The following is a 22432-nucleotide window of genomic DNA, read 5'->3' on the forward strand; positions in this document are numbered from 1 at the left end:
CACATTCATATAATTTTCTGATACAAATTGTCGTAAAATTCTCAACACTGTGCCTTTGTCTCTTGAACTTCACGACCACTTGATAGCGCCATTGAGCAGATGAACCACCATGAAGTTTTGTAAGAATTGGCTGCAAAGCTTCATTGGTTCAAGAAGCTTCATTTGGCCATCACTGCACAATGTAATCTTTCACTTATGATGGGGGAAAATATTATGTGGTGCCTTAACATTAGCACATTATGCCTTTGCGATGTATGATTGCCTCTGTGACCATAGTATTGTTTTTTACGCGCTTGGGTTCCATAGTTAGGAGGGAATCTCACGAGATAACTTGTTTTGCACCATAGTACGCGCTTGAGTTCCATAGTAAGGAGGGAATCTCACGAGACAACTTAAATAAACATTCTACTTTAACCGCTGGGAGCCTCAACTGGGGGGGAATCTTATACCCTTAGGGGGCGCGGAGTCTCACGAGTTCGGGTGGTGCGTTTTCATGGGGGCAAGGAGTGGCCACCCGCGTCCCCGCGTCAGACGTGCCTATACGAGTCGGGGTATTCCCCAACCCCCCCCGAAGTCTGCAAGAGGATTACGTACATGTCACTTGGCTTTGTTCCTTTGCCGCTTTGCCGGAGCGTTGGCTCCCCGCTCATTTGTCAACGGTAAGCGATTTTCATTGTTAAGGAACAGTTTGTTGTGCTGTAACGGTAACGCGGGAATTCTGGGATTGAAAAACTAGATCTAATGTCATCGTTACCACTTGTGTTTTACTTGTTTTTTGCTTGCCTTTGTCGGATTGTAATCAATAAATCTCATTTATTCTACATTTTCTAATCAATAAACATCATCTATTGAGCAAAAATGTGCTGTTTGCTGACTCACCGCGAACCTGGAAATTTCAGAAAACAACTTACCTTAAGGAGAGACAGACAACCTCTGCTGCCACCGGTTCTCGTCATACAACATGCCTAAGACCGTGCTTATCAAAGTCCTAAATGATATTCGTCGGAATACAGAGGCAGGCAAATCATCTGTTCTGTTACTATTGGATCTCAGTGCCACATTCGACACGGCTGATTACAACATACTACTCAGCAGATTGGAGCAGTGGGTTGGGCTCATTGACACTGTTCTTCAGTGGCTCACATCTTATTTACATGATAGGGATTTTTGGTGTCAATTGGAAACCATCAGTCAGAACGAACCAAATTCACATGTGGAGTCCCTCAAGGGTCCATTCTTGGACCACTCTTATTTAACAATTATATGCTTCCCCCAAGCTCAGATCATGGAACAGTATGACATCTCCAATCACACCTATGCAGATGACACACAATTCTACATTTCTGTGTCACCACAGGATTATACTTAGTCTCCCTGAGTAAATGCATTCATCAAATCAATGAATAGATGCGCCAGAATTTTCTCTAATTAAATGTGGAGAAGACAGAAGTGATCATTTTTGGGCCAAAAAAGAAAAGGTCAAAGATAAGCACGCACCTTAACACAATGTCACATACAGCTACAAATCAAGTTAGAAATCTTGGCGTAATTATTGACTCAGACATAAAATTTGATAGCCATCTATAGTCCGTCACTAAATCTGTTCATTACCACCTAAAAACTATCGCCAGAATTAACAGGCTTCAAGACATGGAAAAACTTTCTTTCAGAAGATTGGACTATTGCAACGGTATATTTACAGGTCGTGATAAAAAAAAATCAGTCAGGAAGCTGCAGTTAGTACAGAATGCTGCTGCCAGAGTCCTTACAAATAAAAGGAAATTGGAACATATTAGACTGGTTTTGAAATCGTTACCTTGACTTCCAGTGAGTCAAGGGATAGACTATAAAATACTACTGCTCGTCTACAAAACACTTAATGGCCTTGGACCAAAATACAGGCTTATTTGCTGGATCCCTATGAAACATCTACAGTGGGGAGAACAAGTATTTGATACACTATGGTATCAAATACTTGTTCTCCCCACTGTAGATCCCTAAGGTCGTATGGAACCGGTCTCCTGTTAGTTCAAAGAACAAGAACCAAGCAGGGCGAGGCAGCACTTAGTTATTATGCTCCTCCCCTCTGGAACAAATTACCTGAAGGTCTGAAATTTGCTAATACTGTTAGCTCCTTTAAATCAGGGCTAAAATCACTTTGTTTATCACAGTATATCCATAACTGTCTACCTTTTTCAAACTTCAAGCTATTTGCTTTTTATTACTTTTCTGTTTTATTTCCATTTCTGATTTCAATTAATGTGATTTCCATGCATAATTTTTTTTTCCTGTTTCGATTGCCTTTAATGTTCTTTTGATTTAATGTGATTTTTATGACCATCATGAGATTTAAAGCACTTTGAATTGCATTGTGTTGAATTGTGCTATACAAACACATTTGCCTTGGCTCATACCTCCCAGCATGCATTGCAGCACTACAGATGTAAATAACATTTAATTTTTTCTGTGCTAAATTTTTAGTTAGTGTTCCAATTGTTTCATTAATTTCTAGTTGAGGTCCATAATTATTGGCAGCCCTGAAAAAGATGTGTTTTTTTAGCTTCTAATATTTTTTTTAATTCAAATAATATGGGACCTTAATGGGAAAAAAAAAAGAAAAATCCAACCTTCAATACAAGTGCATTCATTCAGTGGGGAAAAAAATCCCACATAGAGAAAAAAAATATTTGACATCAAATAATGTTTGTCACAATTATTAGCACCCCTGGTGTTAATACTTTGTACAACCCCCTTTTGCCAACAAAACAAGGTCTGGGGACTGAGATGGCCATGGGAGGAGCTTGATTTTGTGTCTGGTGAACCATTTCTGTGTAGATTTGGCCATATGTTTAGGGTCATTGTCTTGCTGAAAGACCCAGTGACGACCCATCTTCAGCTTTCGGGCAACAGATTTTGATTTAAAATGTCCTAGTATTTCAAAGCATTCATGATGCCATGCACCCTAAAAAGGTTCCCAGGGCCTTTGGAAGCAAAACAGCCCCACAGCATCACTGACCCACCCCCATACTTCACAGTGGGTATGAGGTGCTTTTCAGAATGCGCATCTTTCGTGGCACGCCAGACCCACTTAGAGTGTTTGTTGCCAAAAAGCTCAATCTTGGTCTCATACAAAAATACACACATTCCCAGGCTTCAACTGGGACCGTGTACTTTGGTCAGCTGATCTTGTTCTTTAAGCAAGACCCTAAACATGTGGCCAAATCTACACAGAAATGGTTCACCAGACAGAAAACCAAGCTCCTCCCATTGCCATCTCAGTCCCCAGACCTTGTTTTGTTGGCAAAAGAGGGTTGTACAAAGTATTAACACCAGGGGTGCTAATAATTGTGACACACATTATTTGATGTCAAATATAAATATTTTTTCTTTATGTGGGATTTTTTCCCCACTGAATGAATGCACTTGTATTGAAGGTTGGGTTTTTCTCTTTTTTTCCATTAAGGTCCCTTATTATTTGAATTAAAAAATATATATATATTAGAAGCTAAAAAACACAACTTTTTCAGGGGTGCCAATAATTATGGAGGGCACTGTAATTGCTAGTTATGCTATTTAGCTTGTTATCATGTGATTTTACTTTGAATGACCCATGATCCACCTGCCATTATTTGTCCTTTTACGTGAAGTGGATCTGCTTGCATACTGTAAGCGTGGACTGTTCCTTAGCTAGTAGGTGGTACTGTCCACAGATGAATCTTCAAGAAATGAACACTTTCTGAAGCCAATTGGCTCAAGTGGTTTAACCCTTTAACACAGAACGTGTCGGCGGCGACCTGTTTACGTATATCATCTTTGAAGCCTCGTCACGCTGTAATTAAGTCACCCACGTGCCGTTGGTTGGTCTCATTTGAAAGTGCGGAAGTTGATGTCCACAACAGTTTTTATTTGAAGTCAATCGACCAAGTAAAATGGGAGATAATGTCATTTGAGTTTTATAGTTTTATTGCACTCATAAATAAGCATTAAAACGCTGCATGGACTGTGTGTTTATCTCCATATTTCCATCATTTCTTGTCCTTTTTCAAAACCGAAAGCAGCATGAAGGACTACATATCCCAAGAGCCGTTGTGAGGTCAAGAATGACGAACCTAATGTGATAATTTTAATAAATTGCCAAGGGAAGCGCCACCTAAGCAAAGGGAGGCATGCGAAGCGAGCACCGGCCGGTTGGATTGTGCGAGTGACTTTGAAACGTGCGGAATGTATCGGAAACTAAATTTAGCGCAAGCTAATGCATTATTTCATTAACTCGAGGAAGAGGATGAGACGTTTTTCGTTGTTTTCCTCGGATGAGTCGGCGTCTTGGCGAGTAAAAAAAAAAAAACTTTATTGAGTCGCTTGCCTGAAAAAAATGAACTGAACAACTTGTCGTTATTTTTTAAAATACTTTTTTTCAAGGTTATATTTGATTTTTTTTCCTTTATTTTCAACCTTTTCAATTTGTATATAAATGTGTGTGTTCGAGAAGCTTGATTGCATGCATATAGAGTACTTTTGATAAGGTGATGGGTACAATACCTAACCTCACAAAGAGATATCCTCTGAACCCTTTTTGTGTTCGATAATATATATATATGTGTGTGTTTTTTTTTTTTTTTAATTCCCACTATTTTGCACTGTATATAACCTGTTTTGACCATACTATGTGTAAAGGCAAAAAACGCCTATGACCATACCTGCTGTTTCTTTTGAATTGTCAATCATAAAACTATTCAGTCTTATCTTTTTATATAGAATGTTTATGCTAACAAGTGGAATAAATATTATCAAGCTTCAAAACGGTTGGTCCAGCATGTTTACTTGTCAATGGGACATCAACATGACAAATTTTGAAACAAGATTTGGGGATTTTTTTGTCTTTTTGGGTCCAAAATGTTGATTATAATTGGTCAGTGAAGAAAACAACAGTTTGGACATGGAGTTTATGGTGTCCTGAAAAAAGGGACCCAACCTGGCCATTGTGAACATTTTTTTCTTTGAAATATAAAGGCAACATCAAAGACATGCAAATTCGGCCAAAATAGGCTTAGGTGTTAAAGGGTTAATACCTGATGATGATTCATCTCACAATCACAAGTAAATAAAAAAAATGAAAATAAAATAAAGATTTCCGGGGGGTCATCCAATGTTAAGTTTGGATGGGCTAAAATCTTGATTTGGGCTACCAGTCTGAACAAGGCCAAAACCCTCTTACAAACGTGCAAAACAATCAAAGTACAGTCACAATGCAAGAAATCTAAACAATCATGTCACAAAATATCATCTTATTGGGCAACAGTATGGCTGGCTATCATTTTAAGTGCTCCTGCAACACGAACTGAGTGTCTTACCACAAATCCAGTCTTCTCATTTTGTGAAGAGTTGTGTTTTTGCGCCACTTCCTCTTTCCAACACTGCGTTAAGTGTCATCAGCAAACACGAGGCACAGCTGAGAGAGCCGGTGGCGTCCCCACCACCCCAATTATCCGGGATGAGCAAACAAGCACACTGCTTGGTAAATAGACGACAGTGGAGCGAGGACAAACACTTTTTTAACAGTCACACAAGTGTAAAAATTATGAAATTGCTGTTAAGTCAAATAAATACGTGTGGACTTACCATGAACTTTTACTTTCAACAAGTGATGTCACACGAGATGTTTACGGAAAGCTAAAAGCTCAAATTCCAAATTGTTGGATTTCTGGGACCTGAATCTAATTCAAATGAATGGCTATTTATTCAAATCGACATTTAATTTATTAGTTGATTAAAGTTGAATTCAGCCCCCCTAAATAATTTGGTGTTGTTTTATTTAAATATATACAGTGGGGCAAATAAGTATTTAGTCAACCACTAGTTGTGCAAGTTCTCCTACTTGAAAATATTAGAGAGGCCTGTAATTGTCAACATGGGTAAACCTCAACCATGAGAGAATGAGGGAAAAAAAAACAGTAAATCACATTGTTTGATTTTTAAACAATTTATTTGCAAATCATGGTGGATAATAAGTATTTGGTCAATACCAAAAGTTCATCTCAATTCTTTGTTATGTATCCTTTTTTGGCAATAACTGAGGCCAAACGTTTTCTGTAACTCTTCACAAGCTTTTCACACACTATTGCTGGTATTTTGGCCCATTCCTCCATGCAGATCTCCTCTAAAGCAGTGATGTTTTGGGGCTGTCGTTGGGCAACACGGACTTTCAACTCCCTCCACAGATTTTCTATGGGGTTGAGATCTGGAGACTGGCTAGGCCACTCCAGGACCTTGAAATGCTTCTTACGAAGCCACTCCTTTTTTGCCCTGGCTATGTGTTTGGGATCATTGTCATGCTGAAAGACCCAGCCACGTTTCATCTTCAATGCCCTTGCTGATGGAAGAAGCTTTTCACTCAAAATCTCTCGATACATGGCCCCATTCATTCTTTCCTTTACACAGATCAGTCGTCCTGGTCCCTTTGCAGAAAATCAGCCCCAAAGCATGTTTCCTTCCCCATGCTTCACAGTGGGTATGGTGTTCTTCAGATGCAATTCAGTATTCTTTCTCCTCCAAACACGAGAACCTGTGTTTCTACCAAAAAGTTCTAATTTTGGTTTCATCTGACCATAACACATTTTCCCAGTCCTCTTCTGGATCATCCAAATGCTCTCTAGCGAACCGCAGACGGGCCTGGACGTGTACTGGCTTCAGCAGGGGGACACGTCTGGCAGTGCAGGATTCGAGTCCCTGGCAGCGAATTGCGTTACTGATAGTAGCCTTTGTTACTGTGGTCCCAGCTCTCTGTAGGTCATTCACTAGGTGCCCCCGTGTGGTTATATGATTTTTGGTCACCGTTCTTGTTATCATTTTGATGCCATGGGGTGAGATCTTGCTTAGAGCCCCAAATGGAGGGTGATTATCAGTGGTCTTGTATGTCTTCTATTGTCTAATAGTCATGGTTGATTTCTTTACATCAAGCGTTTTACCTATTGCAGATTCAGTCTTCCCAGCCTGGTGCAGGTCTACAATTTTGTCTCTGGTGTCCCTCCACAGCTGTTTGGTCTTGGCCATAGTGGAGTTTGGAGCGTGACTGACTGAGATTGTGGACAGGTGTCTTTTATACCGATAATGAGTCAAAACAGGTGCCATTAATTCAGGTAATGAGTGGAGCCTCGTTAGAAGAAGTTAGATGTCTTTGACAGTCAGAAATCTTGCTTGTTTGTAGGTGACCAAATACTTATTTTCCACTCTAATTAGGAAATAAATTCTTTAAAAATCAAACAATTTGATTTTCTGTTTTTTTCCCCGCATTCTGTCTCTCATGGCTGAGATTTACCTGTTGAAAATTACAGGCCTCTCTAATCTTTTCAAGTAGAAAAACTTGCACAATTGGTGGTTGACTAAATACTTATTTGCCCCACTGTATGTATTATTAAAGGGCGTAGGTTTGGTCTCAACATTGGGAGGGACGAAATAACAGCATAACCTGCATGTACACTTTTTGGTGAATCAGGAACATGAATAAGACCAAACATATAAACAAATGCTGACATATTCACAATGAAGTTGCTGGAATATTAGTTTAAATCAATCATCATATAACCTGTCATTATTAACTTAAGTATGAATATAAATCTGTCAATTTCCCCTAACTTCATAGAGTAAGGTAGAGTCCCCTCAGTGTGTCGTTATCCAATCCATTCCACTTGTTGGTATAGAGAACGCCCACGTCACTAAAACTGCAGTCCACGTTTTCCCTGTGACCTTGCTCCTACTGGCACTGTGTGGGGTGTGTGTGGGGGTGTGGGCACCTCTGACGCATACAGAGCAGAGCGTGAATACATGGATGAAGGATGGACGTATGAAGGTTTTTCAAGAAAGTGAATATTAGTCACTGCTGGTGGTAACAGTTAGTTAGCTCCAGCCCCCAGCTAACAGCAAAAAGTCACGTGTAATTAATGAACCAAATGCTCCATGTTTCGCTGTCAAAAGTTACATCCCAGCTCTGAAATAAAGCTTAGCTGCTGCTAGCTAGTTAGTATGAATTGCATTGTGGAGGTCCAGGTGGTTGTTTATAGAGTCAAGTCTTTTTACCACTATCTTTGGAGTGACTTCCTTCTGGAGCATCAGCTGTGTTTGTCACTCTACGCATACAGTGGTATGAAAAAGTATCTGAACCTTTTGGAATTTCTGCATAAAACCACCATCAAATGTGATCTAATCTTTGTCAAAATCACACAGATGAAAATACACTGTCTGCTTTAACTAAAACCACCCAACCATTGATAGGTTTTCATATTTTAATGAGTATAGTTTGCAAACAATGACGGATGGGGGAAAATGAGTAAGTGAACTATCACATTTAATATTTTGTGGCCCCTCCCTCCTTTGGCAGCAATAATTTCAACCAGATGCTTCCCGTAACTGCAGATCAGTCTGGCACATGGAACAGGACTAATGTTGGCCCATTCTTCTCGACAAAACTGCTGTAGTCCAGTCAGATTCCTGGGATGTCTGGCATGAATCACTGTTTTTAGGTTATGCCACAGCATCTCAATGGGGTTAATGTCTGGATTTTGACTTTGCCACTCCAGAACGTGTATTTTGGTCTTCTGAAACCATTCTGAAGTTGATTTACTTCTGTGTTTTGGATCAATGTCTTGTTGCAGCATCCATCCACTTTTTAGCTTCAACTATCTGACAGACGGCCCCAGGTTTTCCTGCAAAACATCCTGATAATTTTTCTAATTCATTCTTAAATTAATGATTGCAAGTTTTCCAGGCCCTGAGGCAGTAAAACAGCCCCGAATCGTGATGCTACCTCCACCATGCTTCAGGTGGGGATGAGCTGTTGATGTTGGCGAGCTGTTTCATTGGGTGTAGAAACAACACACATGATGTTGTGTGTTACTCCCAAACAATGCAACTTTGGTTTCATCAGTCCACAAAATATTTTTGCCAAAATTTCTGTGGAGTGTCCAAGTGCCTTTTTGCAAACATTACATGAGTAACAATGTTTTTTTAGACAGCAGTGACTTCCTCTGTGGAGTCCTCCCATGAAGACCATTCTTGGCCATAGTTTTACATATAGTTGATGTGCGCACAGAGATATTGGACTGTGTCAGTGATTTCTATTAATCTTTAGCAGACACTCGAGTTGTTTTTTACCTCTCTGAGTATTCTGCGCTGAACTCTTGGTGTCATCTTTGGTGGACTGCTACTCCTTGGGAGAGAAGCAACAGTGCCAAACTTTCTCCATTTGTAGACAACTTCTCTGACTGTCTATTGATGAACATCCAGAATTTCGAGGATGGGTTTGCATCCTTTCCCAGCTTTATACAAATCAACAATCCTTGATCGCAGGTCTTCAGACAACTGTTTTGACTGAGCCATGATCCACATCAGACAATGCTTCTCATCAAGACATTTCTTACCAGGTGTGTGTTTTATAGTGGGTAGGGCAGCTTTAAACCACTCATCAGTGATTGGGCACACACCTGAATTAAAATATTTGGTAAAATTTGGTTTCAATTGCTCTTTAGGTTTCCTTAGGCAGAGGGTTCATTTACTTATCTTAGATATTTTTAAAAATTTATTTCTGCAGTCTTTGATGAAATTGCTTCGCAACATTTTTTTAACCTCAAAATTGTCTGAATTCTCAATTTCAAGCCTCTAAAGTATTTTTTTTAATTCATTCAGAACATTAATATATGAATGAATGAATTATCTTTTAACATTTTTTATTTTTTTTAATGCTTTTGCGTCAATAGCATTCAATCAGTTAATAATAATAAAAAGACAATTGTTGTGCATGTCTATGTACATGTAATTTCCTTTCAAATGCAGTTTCCTTGTAATTATTATGACATTTGGTGAAATTTAACTATTTGAATGGACAACTTTTGATAATTCTGCCCCAAGTTGCATGTTAAAACATGGAGATAGCCTTAGATTTCGGTGTTTTTGGGGTCATCTCGAGCTGGCTACTATTAATAATATTCAAGATTCTTGCCCAGATTTAGTCCAATCATTCCCAAAAGCAAACATCACGTCTAATTTGAGTCCGGGCAAGAAGCCTATTCGTATATATTACGCCGACTGGAGCCAAATCCTTCAATTCGCGAAGCCTTTAAATGAAACGAGCTCTGAAAAGGACGCGAACTTGATGACTTCAGAGTTTAAAGAGTGCAAATAAACATCTCATTTCGAGACATGTTGACTGAAGTCGCAAATGGGCAGAACAAAATGTGCTCTCGTTTTGTCATCACTCTCGGGGATAAAAATACAGATACCTGAAAAAAAAAAAATCACTGGACTCCATTGACTAACATTGGAGTTAGCACGTCGACGCCGTTGTTGTATAAACAGCAGAGAGCGTTTGAGTGTGTTTTTCATGATAAGCAAGTCTTGTAATGCACTGCTCTCTCTCAGCACGCCTGCAGCTGTTACAACAAAAGAGCTAACTAAATTCCCCTTTCTCTTTCCGCGTGTCCCGCATGCAGCACATTTCATTCTTTCCGCAACTCTCTTGTATCTTTTAACATCTGCTGTTTGTTTTTGATGACTATTTGCTCCTTAGGATTGATTTTACTCATACGCTGCATGTGTAAGGACATGAAGTCAGCCTGACATGTGATGAACTATTACAACAAAGCCCTCATCACGGGTGTGTTTATGCTGGGCTGTCACCACGTGGCCCAAACAAACGCTGAAACATGAAGGCGAGGGTAAAAGTGACACGGGCCAGGATGGAAAGCAGGACCCTATTAAGACCAAGCGTGGACGTGCATATGCACTAAAATGTTGGGGATGTTGGTGTCTGAAAAGGGCAAAAGAAAATTAGGAAATAAAAGTTAAATGCAGTTTTCCACCTGCTGTGTACAGTCCAGACTTTTCTTTCAATCTTTGTCTTGTTTTGGTCTCTGTCTAGTTTCAGGTCTTGATCTTGTTTTTATCACGAAATAAAAGTTAAATGCAGTTTTCCAGCTGTTGTGTACAGTCCAGACATTTGTTTCAGTCTTTGTCTTGTTTTGGTCTCGGTCTTGTTTCAGGTCTTGATCTTGGTGCAGTCCCAATTTGAGTTTTGTTTTTGTGTGGAGGCTTTTGTCTTGTTTCAGTCTCATCTAAGGTCTTGTTTCAGTCTTGGTCTTGTTGTCATGTCATGATCTTGTTTAAGTCTCTGTCTTGGTTTGATTTCAGTATTAGACTGAACATGACCAACACCAAAACAAGACCAATATCACAACAAGACTAAGACTGAAACAAGACCAACCTCAAGATCATGACAAGACCGAAACAAGACTTAGACTGAAACAATACCTAGCCTAAGTCATGTTATGATCGTGAAGTTTGTCTTGTTTCGATCTTGTTTGGGTTTTGGTCTTGTTTAGGTCTAGGTCTTAGTTTGATGTCAGTCTTCCTCTTGTTTTGTTTCACTCGTTTAATCTTATCCTTGTTACTGTCTTGATGTTGGTGCAGTCTCAATTTGGGTTTTGTTTTAGTCTAGCTGTAGGTCTTTGTCTTGTGCCAGTCTCATCTATGGTCTTGTTTCAGTCTTGGTCTTGTTGTCATATTGGTCTTGTTTTGGTTTTGATCCTGTTTAAGTCTCGGTCTTGGTTTGATTTCAGTTTTAGACTGAAACAAAACCAAAACAAGAGAAAGACTGACATCATACAGAGACCGAGACCAAAACATGACCAACAGCAAAACAAGACCAATATCACAACAAGACTGAAACAAGACCAACCTCAAGATCATGACAAGACTGAAACAAGACTTAGACTGAAACAGGACCTAGACCAAAACAGCACAAAGAAGGACATCAAACCAAGGCCGAGTCTTAAACATGACCAATGCCAAAACAAGACCAATATCACAACAAGACTAAGACTAAAACAAGACCAACCTCAAGATCATGACAAGCCCGAAACAAGACTTAAACTGAAACAAGACCTAGCCTAAGTCTTGTTATGATCGTGAAGTTTTTCTTGTTTTGATCTTGCTTGGGTTTTGGTCTTGTTTTGGTCTCGGTCTTGTTTCAGGTCTTGATCTTGTTTTAGTCTCAGTCTTGTTGCGGTCTTGATTTTGGTTCAGTCCCAATTTGAATTTTGGTTTTATGTAGATTTTGTCTTGTTTCTGTCTCATCTATGGTCTTGTTTCAGTCTTGGTCTTGTTGTCATATTGGTCTTGTTTTGGTTTTGATCTTGTTTAAGTCTCGCTCTTGGTTTGATTTCAGTTTTAGACTGAAACAAAACCTAAATCAAAACAAGAGAAAGACTGACATCATAACAAGACCGAGACAAATATGACCAACACCAAAACAAGACCAATATCACAACAAAACTGAAACAACACCAACCTCAAGATCATGACAAGATCGAAACAAGACTTAGACTGAAACAGGACCTAGGCCAAAAAAACACAAAGAAGGACATCGAACCGAGACTTAAACATGACCAACACTAAAACAAGACCAATATCACAACAAGACCAAGACTGAAACAAGACCAACCTCAAGACCATGACAAGACCGAAACAAGACTTAGACTGAAACAAGACCTCGCCTAAGTCTTGTTATAATCTTGAAGTTTGTCTTGTTTCGATCTTGTTTGGGTTTTTGTCTTCTTTAGGTCTCGGTCTTAGTCTGATGTCAGTCTTTGTCTTGTTTTGGGCTCGGTCTTGTTTCAGGTCTTGATCTTGTTTTAGTCTCAGTCTTGTTGCGGTGTTGATATTGATGCAGTCCCAATTTGAATTCTGTTTTTGTGTAGATTTTGTCTTATTTATGTCTCATCTATGGTCTTGTTTCAGTCTTGGTCTTGTTTTGGTTTTGATCTTATTTAAGTCTCGGTCTTGGTTTGATTTCAGTTTTAGACTGAAACAAAACCTAAAGCAAAACAAGAGAAAGACTGACATACCAAGATTGTGACTTAAACATGACCAACACCAAAACAAGAGCAGTATCACAAGACTGAAACAAGACCAACCTCAAGATCATGACAAGACCGAAACAAGACAGACTGAAACAAGACCTAGACCAAAATAACACAAAGGAGGACATCAAGCCAAGACCGAGACTTAAATATGACCAACACCAAAACAAGACCAATACCACAACAAGACTAAGACTGAAACAAGACCAACCTCAAGATCATGACAAGACCGAAACAAGACTTAGACTGAAGTCTTGTTATGATCTTGAAGTTTGTCTTGTTTCAATCTTGTTTGGGTTTTGGTATTGTTTAGGTCTAGGTCTTAGTCTGATGTCAGTCTTTATCTTGTTTTGGTCTAGGTCTTGTTTCAGTCTTAGTTTTATTTCACTCTTTTAATGTCAGTCTTATTACGGTCTTGATATTGGTGCAGTCTCATTTGGGTTTTGTTTTTGTCTAGGTGTAGATCTTCGTCTTGTTTCACTCTCATCTATGGTCTTGTGATATTTGTCTTGTTTAAGTCTCGGTCCTCAACCACGACCGAGACTTAAACATGACCAACACTGAAACAATACTAATCTCACAACAAGACTAAGACTGAAACAAGACCAACCTCAAGATCATGACAAGACCAAAACAAGACAAAGACTGAAACATGACCTACACCTTGACAAAAACCAAACCCAAAGTAAGACTGCACCAATATCAAGACCATAACAAGACTGAGATTAAAAGAGCGAAACAAAATTAGACTGAAACAAGACCTAGACCAAAATAAGACAAAGACTGACATCAAACTAAGAGACCTAAACAAGACCAAAACCCAAACAAGACCACAACGAGACAAACCTCAAGATCATAACGAGACCGAAACAAGACTTGGTCTAGGGCTTCAGTCTAGGGTTTCAATCTCATTTATGGTCATGTTGCGATATTGGTCTTGTTTAAGTCTCGGTCCTGGTTTGATGTCAGTCTTAGACTGATACAAGACCTAGACCAAAACAAGACAAAGACTGACATTAAACCAAGACCGAGACTTAAACATGACCAACACCAAAACAAAACCAATATCACAACAAGACATACTGAAACAAAAGAACAACCTTAAGATCATAAAACCGAAACAAGACTTAGACTGAAACAAGTACAAAGTATGTTTGGGTTTTGGTCTTGCTTAAGTCTCGGTCTTGGTTTGATGTTTCCCTCTTGTTATAATCTTGATCTTTGTCTTGTTTCAGTCTTGGTCTTCTTAAGATATGTGCCTTGTTCAGGTTTTGGTCTTGTTTAAGTCTCAGTCTTGGTTTGATGTCAATCTTAAACTAGTTTTGGCCTCGATCTTGTTTCAGTCTAGGTCTTGTTTTTTTCTGGGTGTAGGTCTTTGTCATATTTCGGTGTTTATCTTGTTGGCCTTGTTTCAGTCTGAGACTTGTGATAAGCTTGGTCTTGTTTAAGTCTTGGTTTGATATCAGTTTTAGTCTTGTTTTGGTCTAGGTTTTGTTTCAGTCTAAATTTTTATTTGGTATTGTTATAATCTTGATCTTTGTCCTGTTTCAGTCATGTTTTCATTCAGTCTTGGTCAAGGTCTTGTTTTGGTCTCGGTCCTGCTATGATACTGGTCTTTGTCTTGTCACAGGTTTCAGACCTGATTTGGTTTCAGGATTATTTTGGTCTAAGTCATGGTCTTTGTCTTGTTTCGGTCTTTAGTTTGTTTCAGTCACGCTCTAGGTCTTGTTTCAGTCTTTTTTTTTTTAAACTCCAGTTTTTTTTTCTTCTTTGGGTCTTGGTCCTGTCATAGTCTTGGTCTTGTTTCAGCCTCGGTCATGATCTTGTTTTGGACAGCTATCTTGTACCGGTCTTATTCTTAGTTTAGTCTTGATCTTGTTTTGACCATTTTAACTTCCCTTTCACTTCTTTTGTCACTTTTTCCAGATTTCCTCCTCTAATGCTGCGCACCCCCCACTCTCATTATATGTCATTAGCCCTTAATTGGCTTTCCTGGTGAAACCACAGCTAAACATGAAAAGCACAGCAAGTGAAAGCAAGCCAGAACCAGTCCTGCAACACGGGAGCAATCAGACAGGGTTGGTTTACATTCCAGAGCCAACGTGGAGCAGTACATTTCGAGCTTTATTAAAAGCCAATAAATGAAATATGTGGACCTGAGCCAATGGGGCATTCTTTCAGTGGTGCGTTGTTTACAGCCTTGTTGACAACACATGATCTGACTAATGTCATCGCGTAGACTTTGAAGGTCAACAGTGGTGATTTAGGGGTGTTGTGTAAATGATAATATAATTTATGTTTAAATGAGAAATAATTATAACATCATGTCCAACTGCTGCACTCAGTAATCATTCTTCACGCTGACTTGGCGGCTCGGTGTGATTTATAAGGGCGGTTCTTAGCCATGGGGCCAACAAAATCACTAGAGTAGACTAACCGAGGGGCCCCAGACACACAGCAGGGGGAATGTTGCGAGAATTAATGACGACAATGTCCAGCGCAGTTTGCCGCATGTGTGTGTGTGTCTGCTTTTATGACTAAACTGGAAAATATTGGAACATTCTAGCAGTCATAGTGTGGAAAAAGTAGTTTTATGGCTTAAAATTTGGATGAATTGAGAAGGTGTTTGCAAGAGGACCTCACTTTTTAATTTTAAATCATTCACTTATGTATCTTTGTCAATTGGAATCCGACCGTTCACTATCAACGATGGATATATTTGTTAATAAGGCCTAGACAATAAATCAATTTTATGACAAAAAAAAAAAGACCTTTTGTTGTAGGGTTTAAAATATGATACCACGAGAGCCATACATTGTGTGGAGTCGGTTTTGTGATCACTGTTTTTTTTTTTCGTGAGAGCATTTTAACGCATCAGCCGGGAGTGAGAGTGAGGGCACGCTTGACTTTTACGGGCCGTCGCTGAGTTTTGATTGAAATAAATCTTTAGAAAACAACAACGAAAGCCTGACATCATTACTTATGATGGTACAATCGTTGCTCATTTTCACACTTGACAAAAAAACAAATACAAACATGGCGTAGCACTGCGTATATTTCCTGGAAGTGGAAATCACAAACAGGGAACTTGCAAATAACAGTGGCCGAGACAGGTGGAGCCTCTTGGGGCAGCAGTTTTGCGAGTCTCGCTCGCCTGGAAGTGCCGCCAATTTTGACAGGAGGGAAAAAGTCATGAAAGTGAAACTAATCCCACACCTCTGTGACTTAAGGTACCGCGAGTTAACTTTTGTGGTTTAATTTTCCCCGCATTTTTTATATACTTGTTAGCTTGGCCTGGAGTTGGGTGGGGCCAGCCCTGCTACTGGCTGAGCATAGACTAAATGTGCGAGACGAGCTATGTACTAACGCCCATCTACATGCAAGCCGTGATGGGAGGACCACCAAAGGGCACTGAATTGAAGCATATTACTGAGATGTATTTTTAAAGGTCCAAGAAAAATATGTGAATGGACCATCAGTTCATCACAGCTCCTTCATGTGAAACAAGAAGCCCTATTCCACATTTAAAATTACGGGATGGCGGAGAGTCAGATGCACTCATCAAAAGAGCCAAATATGGCTCGCGAGACATAGGGTCCCGACCTCTGCTTTAGGGGCTGACAGCACATAAAGGGAGAAAGCAAAAAGATTATAATTTTCGACAGAGGTTTTGCACTTTAATTACCTTAGTTTTGTTCAACATTTTCTGTCTATTGTTCCTAGCTGTTAAGGTCCCTGAATGCAGGAATAAAGTTGGACACGAAAGCAAACAACAACCGAGGGATGCATTCAGAGTTTCTTAAATACAGTACATACAAAAAACACAACACCGTAAAATTGGGGAATAACATAAAGGTTTCGTCACAACAAGTCGACGGAGATCAATAATTCTAACCCGATGGTAAACCGAGGTGGTAGGAAGTGAGCCGATAAGGCAACATACTCAAATACCTGCACGAGTTAGAGGAATCCAAAATGAGGACGGCAAACAAACAAAAACCAAGACGGGCGAAATTAGCAAATCTACGATACTCAAGAGTACAAGGTGTCATTGGCGAACAGCAAGTCAATATCTCGGCAACCCTGCCCAAGATGGCCTGCGTATAAATACAATGTTGATAAGATAGGATTGGATTCAGGCACAACGTCTGGACCATTTCCACTCTGCAACAAAACACAATCTGACCAGCAGCAAAATGTGACTCTTGCGTTTCCTCCAAAAAGTAAGGGAAATTGGGGGGGGGTAGCAGGAATCAAATTTTTGGTGAGAAAACTAGTACTGTCAAATTTATCGCGTTAACGGGCAGTAATTATTTTTTTAAATTAATCACATGAAAATATTTGACGCATTTAACGCATGCGCGGAATGACCCGCTCATGCATAGCCTCAAACAGATTACAATGACGCCGTTTTTTGCACAATGAGAGCTAAGAGGCCGAGAAAGGCAGAGGACATGGTCGTTCATTGGACCGTGTCGTTTATTGGCATACCGTAATTTCCCGAATATAAGGCGCACACGTGTATAATGCGCACCCCAAATTTACTTGTAAAATTTAGGGAAAATTATTGTACCCGTTTATAACGCGCACCCTAATTTTAGCACCAATAAATAGAAGAATACAAGAAAACAGAGCTCGTGTACAGATACAGAAATGTCATTTTACTGACTGGTGAAAAACAGCACAAGCATAGCACATTGGTAGTTCAAAACATTACCAAAAACTGACAATATTTACGGTAATTATATGATAATATAATTTGACAATAATTATAATATGATTTGACAACTTCTCCAACCTACCAGAATCTAGGAGAAAACAAAACAGATGTGACTTTTTTTTCAAAGGCTGCTGTATAACTTGCTCGTTTCATCATGATGAATAAATGTTTCTTCCATGAATTGATACGGTAAAATAAAAGTGGGGACTGAAATCGGAAAATGGAAATAGTGCATCGCTGTGGACTGTAACAAGATGAACTATTGTTATTTGGGTTTGTTTCCCGAGGGACAGCTATAGTTGACAGACACAGGATCTCTGTGTTGTTACGTTTGTTATGGTCCGAGTTGCCGAGTTGCAATAAACGTTGACTCAAATGAGTTCAAGAAACTAATTTCTGTGCTTTATGAAGAGTGAAAAAAAGCTGAATTTAACACAGACGAAATCATTCGACCAATCAGTGTGGTATTACCGAAACAAGTATTACCGAAACAAAATGGTGACGTCATGTACCGTAACGGTCGGGAACGGATCGCCGCATACGTTTTCTTCAACACAACAGTTTTTTAAAAAGTAGTTTAATATATATATATATATATATATATTAGGGCTGTCAAAATTATCGTGCTAACGGGCGTTAATTAATTTTTTAAAAATTAATCACGTGAAAATATTTGACGCAATTAACGCACAAATGCCCCGCTCAAACATATTACAATGACAGCACAGCGAGACGTGTACTTGTGTTTTTCGGAGTTTTGGCTCCCTCTGCTGGCGCTTGAGTGCGACTGATTTTATAGGCTTCAGCAACCATGAGCATTGTGTAAGTAATTATTGACATCAACAATGGCGGGCTACTAGTTTATTTTTTGATTGAAAATTTTACAAATTTTATTAAAACGAAAACGTGAAGAGGGGTTTTAGTATAAAATTTTTATAACTTGTACTAACAGTTATCTTTTAAGAACTACAAGTCTTTCTATCCATGGATCGCTTTAACAGAATGTTAATAATGGTAATGCCATCTTGTTGATTTATTGTAATAATAAAGAAATACAGTACTTATGTACCGTATGTTGAATGGATATATCCATCTTGTCTTATCTTTCCATTCCAACAATAATTTACAGAAAAATATGGCATATTTTATAGATGGTTTGAATTGCGATTAATTACGATTAATTCATTTTTAAGCTGTAATTAACTCGATTAAAAATTTTAATCGTTTGACACCCCTAATATATATATACACATATATATATATATATATATATATATGTATTTATATACATTAGGGCTGTCAAAATTATTGCGTTAACGTGCGGTAATTAATTTTTTAAATTAATCACGTTAAAATATTTGACGCAAATAACGCATATGTCCCGCTCAGACAGTATTCTGCCTTTTGGTAAGTTTTACAGCAAGGCTTTTTGTGCTGTCTAACAGCGAACTCTTGTGGTCGCTTTGCGACATGGTTTATTGTTTTCTTGCCAGTTCAATATGGCTGCACGACCTCTCGGGCTGACGCCTACGTAGTATTGTTGTGCTTATATGATCCTTGGACAAGATTTGTCCGTAAGTATGGTTGTTGTATAGAATGTACATATTATGTTAGTAAGCGAAATGTTATATTTTTTGTATGAGACGCTTTTTGTTTATGTTTAGTGAACCTGTATAGCGTGCTAAGCTAACGTTGTTGCAATGCAATGCTTGTGTACTTTTTTTTGGTAGTTTTACGACGGTCTAAAGAGGACAATGGTTTGAGGCCATTTTATTAATAAATCAGATGAAAAAGGAAGAAGTCTGATTATTAAGGCGTTGTTCACTAGCTGTCTAGCTTTGGAAAAAGTAGACGCTTCGGAGTGAGGACAGCATAGACAGATTTAAATGACAGTAGAGTGAAATGCCCACTACAGTCCTTATGTACCATATGTTGAATGTATATATCCATCTTGTGTCTTATCTTTCCATTCCAACAATTTATTTTACAGAATATATATATAATTTACAGAAAAATATGGCATATTTTATAGATGGTTTGAATTGCGATTAATCGCGATTAATTACGATTAATTAATTCTTAAGCTGTAATTAACTCGATTAAAAATTTTAATCGTTTGACAGCCCTAATTATATATATATATATATATATATATTAGATTAGTCGACTAATCGTAAAAATAGTCGGCTGACTAATCGGGAGGAAATTAGTCGTTTGGGACTGCCCTAATACAATATACTCAAAAGTTTCTAAAATAGCTGTCAAAAAGTCTGGCAACTTAGTAACTAGTCAGAAAGTGTAAGGAAACGACTTTGTGGTCTTAGACAACTTTCTTACATCGCAACGAGTCCCATTTCCTGCTCCCTTCTCTGGTGACATCACTAAATAATGCTAAAAATGGGAAGGGGAAAAAAAGTTTTTGGAGACGCCACAAGGAGACAGTACAAAAGTAATCGTCAGTAATTCTTTGCATAATAACATCTTGCACTCTTGAGGATATGACATGCTGTAAGCCATAATGACAGAGCGTAGATCAATGGGAGATATTTATACAACTGTTGTAAACAGAATTGTGGATGTGCGCGGGAGGCCAAAGGGTGACGTTGGTTCCTGCCTGTTTCCCATTTTTGCTCAATCAAACCAACGTCTCTTCCACTTTGGGCCCTCATGTCCTTACGCCCCCTCATCCTCGGCTAATTGGCCATCCAGATCATTGCCACATGCATTTGCTGTGTGCAAGTATATTTTAAGTCTACCTTAAGGGGTCAAGGAGACGTTCCTGGACTCAAAACCGGACCCCAGATTGAGTATCAGATTACGAGATTGCTTGATGCTTCCCATATGGGCCTCACACCCGCTCTTAGACACACTGTAACATGTAACATATGCACACACAGGGATGAGATCATGCTTGGTTATGTTTTCACAACGCTGACTAAGTAGCCTGTTTGCCCTCAACTCAGCGACTCTCTGTAAATCCGGATGAATACTGTTGAGCTGTACTGAAAGATCTCCTCTTAAAGTGCATTCAAGTACCTTGGTGCCTTGAATTACACTCATGAAAACGCCATTATTAGGTCATTTTTTTCTTGCGTTGACTTGCAATTGCAAGCTTTAGCAATGAACTCATTTTATTTTACAATAGGGAGAACTACATATTTGGCAAGTTCTACGGTTTCGGCGTTATTTGTACAAGTGAGCGCTGATTTTTAAATGTGTATGCCGTACGTTCAAAATCTGTACGTTTTTCGTGCATTGTTTTTTTTCTTCTCTCCGTTTGGATTTTGTCCCCGTTTCGGCAACGAGACAATATGTGTTACTATGCGTTACGTTGGTAGAATGACTTGAGAAACGTCAGAGACACGGAGAGAGAAGAGTGTTTATTGTGATGCTGTAGCAAACGCGAAGCTAGGGTAGGTGATCCAATATTTTCTGACTGTAGCCGACAGCTTACAATCTACGCCTTGATATCACATGCATATAGAACTACAAGCGAAATGACAGACTCGACGGTGTTGGTAAACAGCCGCCATTTTAAAGCAGTAGACTTCTCAGAGAGGCTCTGTTGTAGTGTACCTTACTAGCTAACCTAAGTAACTTTTTATCTAAAATACTCCTAAATCGGCAAAATCTTGACTTGAATCTATCTTTAAGTGATGAAACAGTTTTAAAACTTTCCCATGTTGAAAGAAGATGGAAGGGAACTAATGCAAAAACGGGAGCAATTTTAACAACTAACGGTTGATCTCATCTGACCATAGTGTACGGTCCCAGTTGAAGCCTGGGACCGTGTGTATTTTTGTGTGAGACCAAGATTGAGCTCTTTGGCAACAAACACTTTAAGTGGGTCTGGCGTGCCACGAAAGATGCGCATGCTGAAAAGCACCTCATACCCACTGTGGGTCAGTGATGCTGTGGGGCTGTTTCGCTTCCAAAGGCCATGGGAACCTTGTTAGGGTGCATGGCATCATGAATGCTTTGAAATACCAGGACATTTTAAATTGAAATCTGTTGCCCGAAAGCTGAAGATGGGTCGTCACTGGGTCTTTCAGCAAGACAATGACCTTAAACATATGGCCAAATCTACACAGAAATGGTTCACCAGACACAAAATAAAGCTCCTCCCATGGCCATTTCAGTCCCCAGACCTTGTTTTGTTGGCAAAAGGGGGTTGTACAAAGTATTAACACCAGGGGTGCTAATAATTGTGACACACATTATTTGATGTCAAATTTTTTCTTTATGTGGGATTTTCCCCCCACTGAATGAATGCACTTGAAGGTTGGATTTTTCTCTTTTTTTCCATTAAGGTCCCATATTATTTGAATTTTTAAAAAAAATATTAGACACTAAAAAACACATCATAACCTGGGGTGCCAATAATTATGGAGGGCACTGTATCTGTCCCTCGGGAAACTCAAACCCAAATAACAATAGTTCCTCTTGTTACAAGCCACAGCGATTGTTTTATTGATTGATTATTCATCATGATGAAACGAGCAAGTTATACAGCAGCCTTTAAAAGAAAAGTCACATCTGTTTTGTTTTCTCCTAGATTCTGGTAGGTTGGAGAAGTTGTCAAATCATATTATTACCGTAAATGTTGTCAGTTTATGGTAATGTTTTCAACTACCAATGTGCTATATGCTTGTGCTGTGTTTCACCAATCAGTAAAATGACATTTCAGTATCTGTACACGAGCTCTGTTTTCTTGTATTCTTCTATTTATTGGTGCTAAAATTAGGGTGCTCGTTATAAACTGGTACAATAATTTTCTCTAGATTTTACAAGTAAATTTGGGGTG

The 22432-nt window shown here is 39.0% G+C and overlaps 1 long non-coding RNA gene across 1 annotated transcript in view; it reads right to left on the reverse strand.

The window, feature by feature from the left end:
* LOC130920091 (uncharacterized) overlaps positions 1-5480 on the reverse strand; it is a 182399-nt gene extending 176919 nt beyond the window's left edge. The window contains exon 1 of the long non-coding RNA XR_009064105.1: positions 5352-5480. This is a non-coding gene — a long non-coding RNA (uncharacterized LOC130920091). The remainder of the gene's footprint in view (positions 1-5351) is intronic.
* Between the last annotated feature and the right edge of the window lie 16952 nt (positions 5481-22432).

This window comes from Corythoichthys intestinalis, chromosome 8 (assembly GCF_030265065.1).
Source record: "Corythoichthys intestinalis isolate RoL2023-P3 chromosome 8, ASM3026506v1, whole genome shotgun sequence".
Lineage (NCBI taxonomy): Eukaryota > Metazoa > Chordata > Actinopteri > Syngnathiformes > Syngnathidae > Corythoichthys > Corythoichthys intestinalis.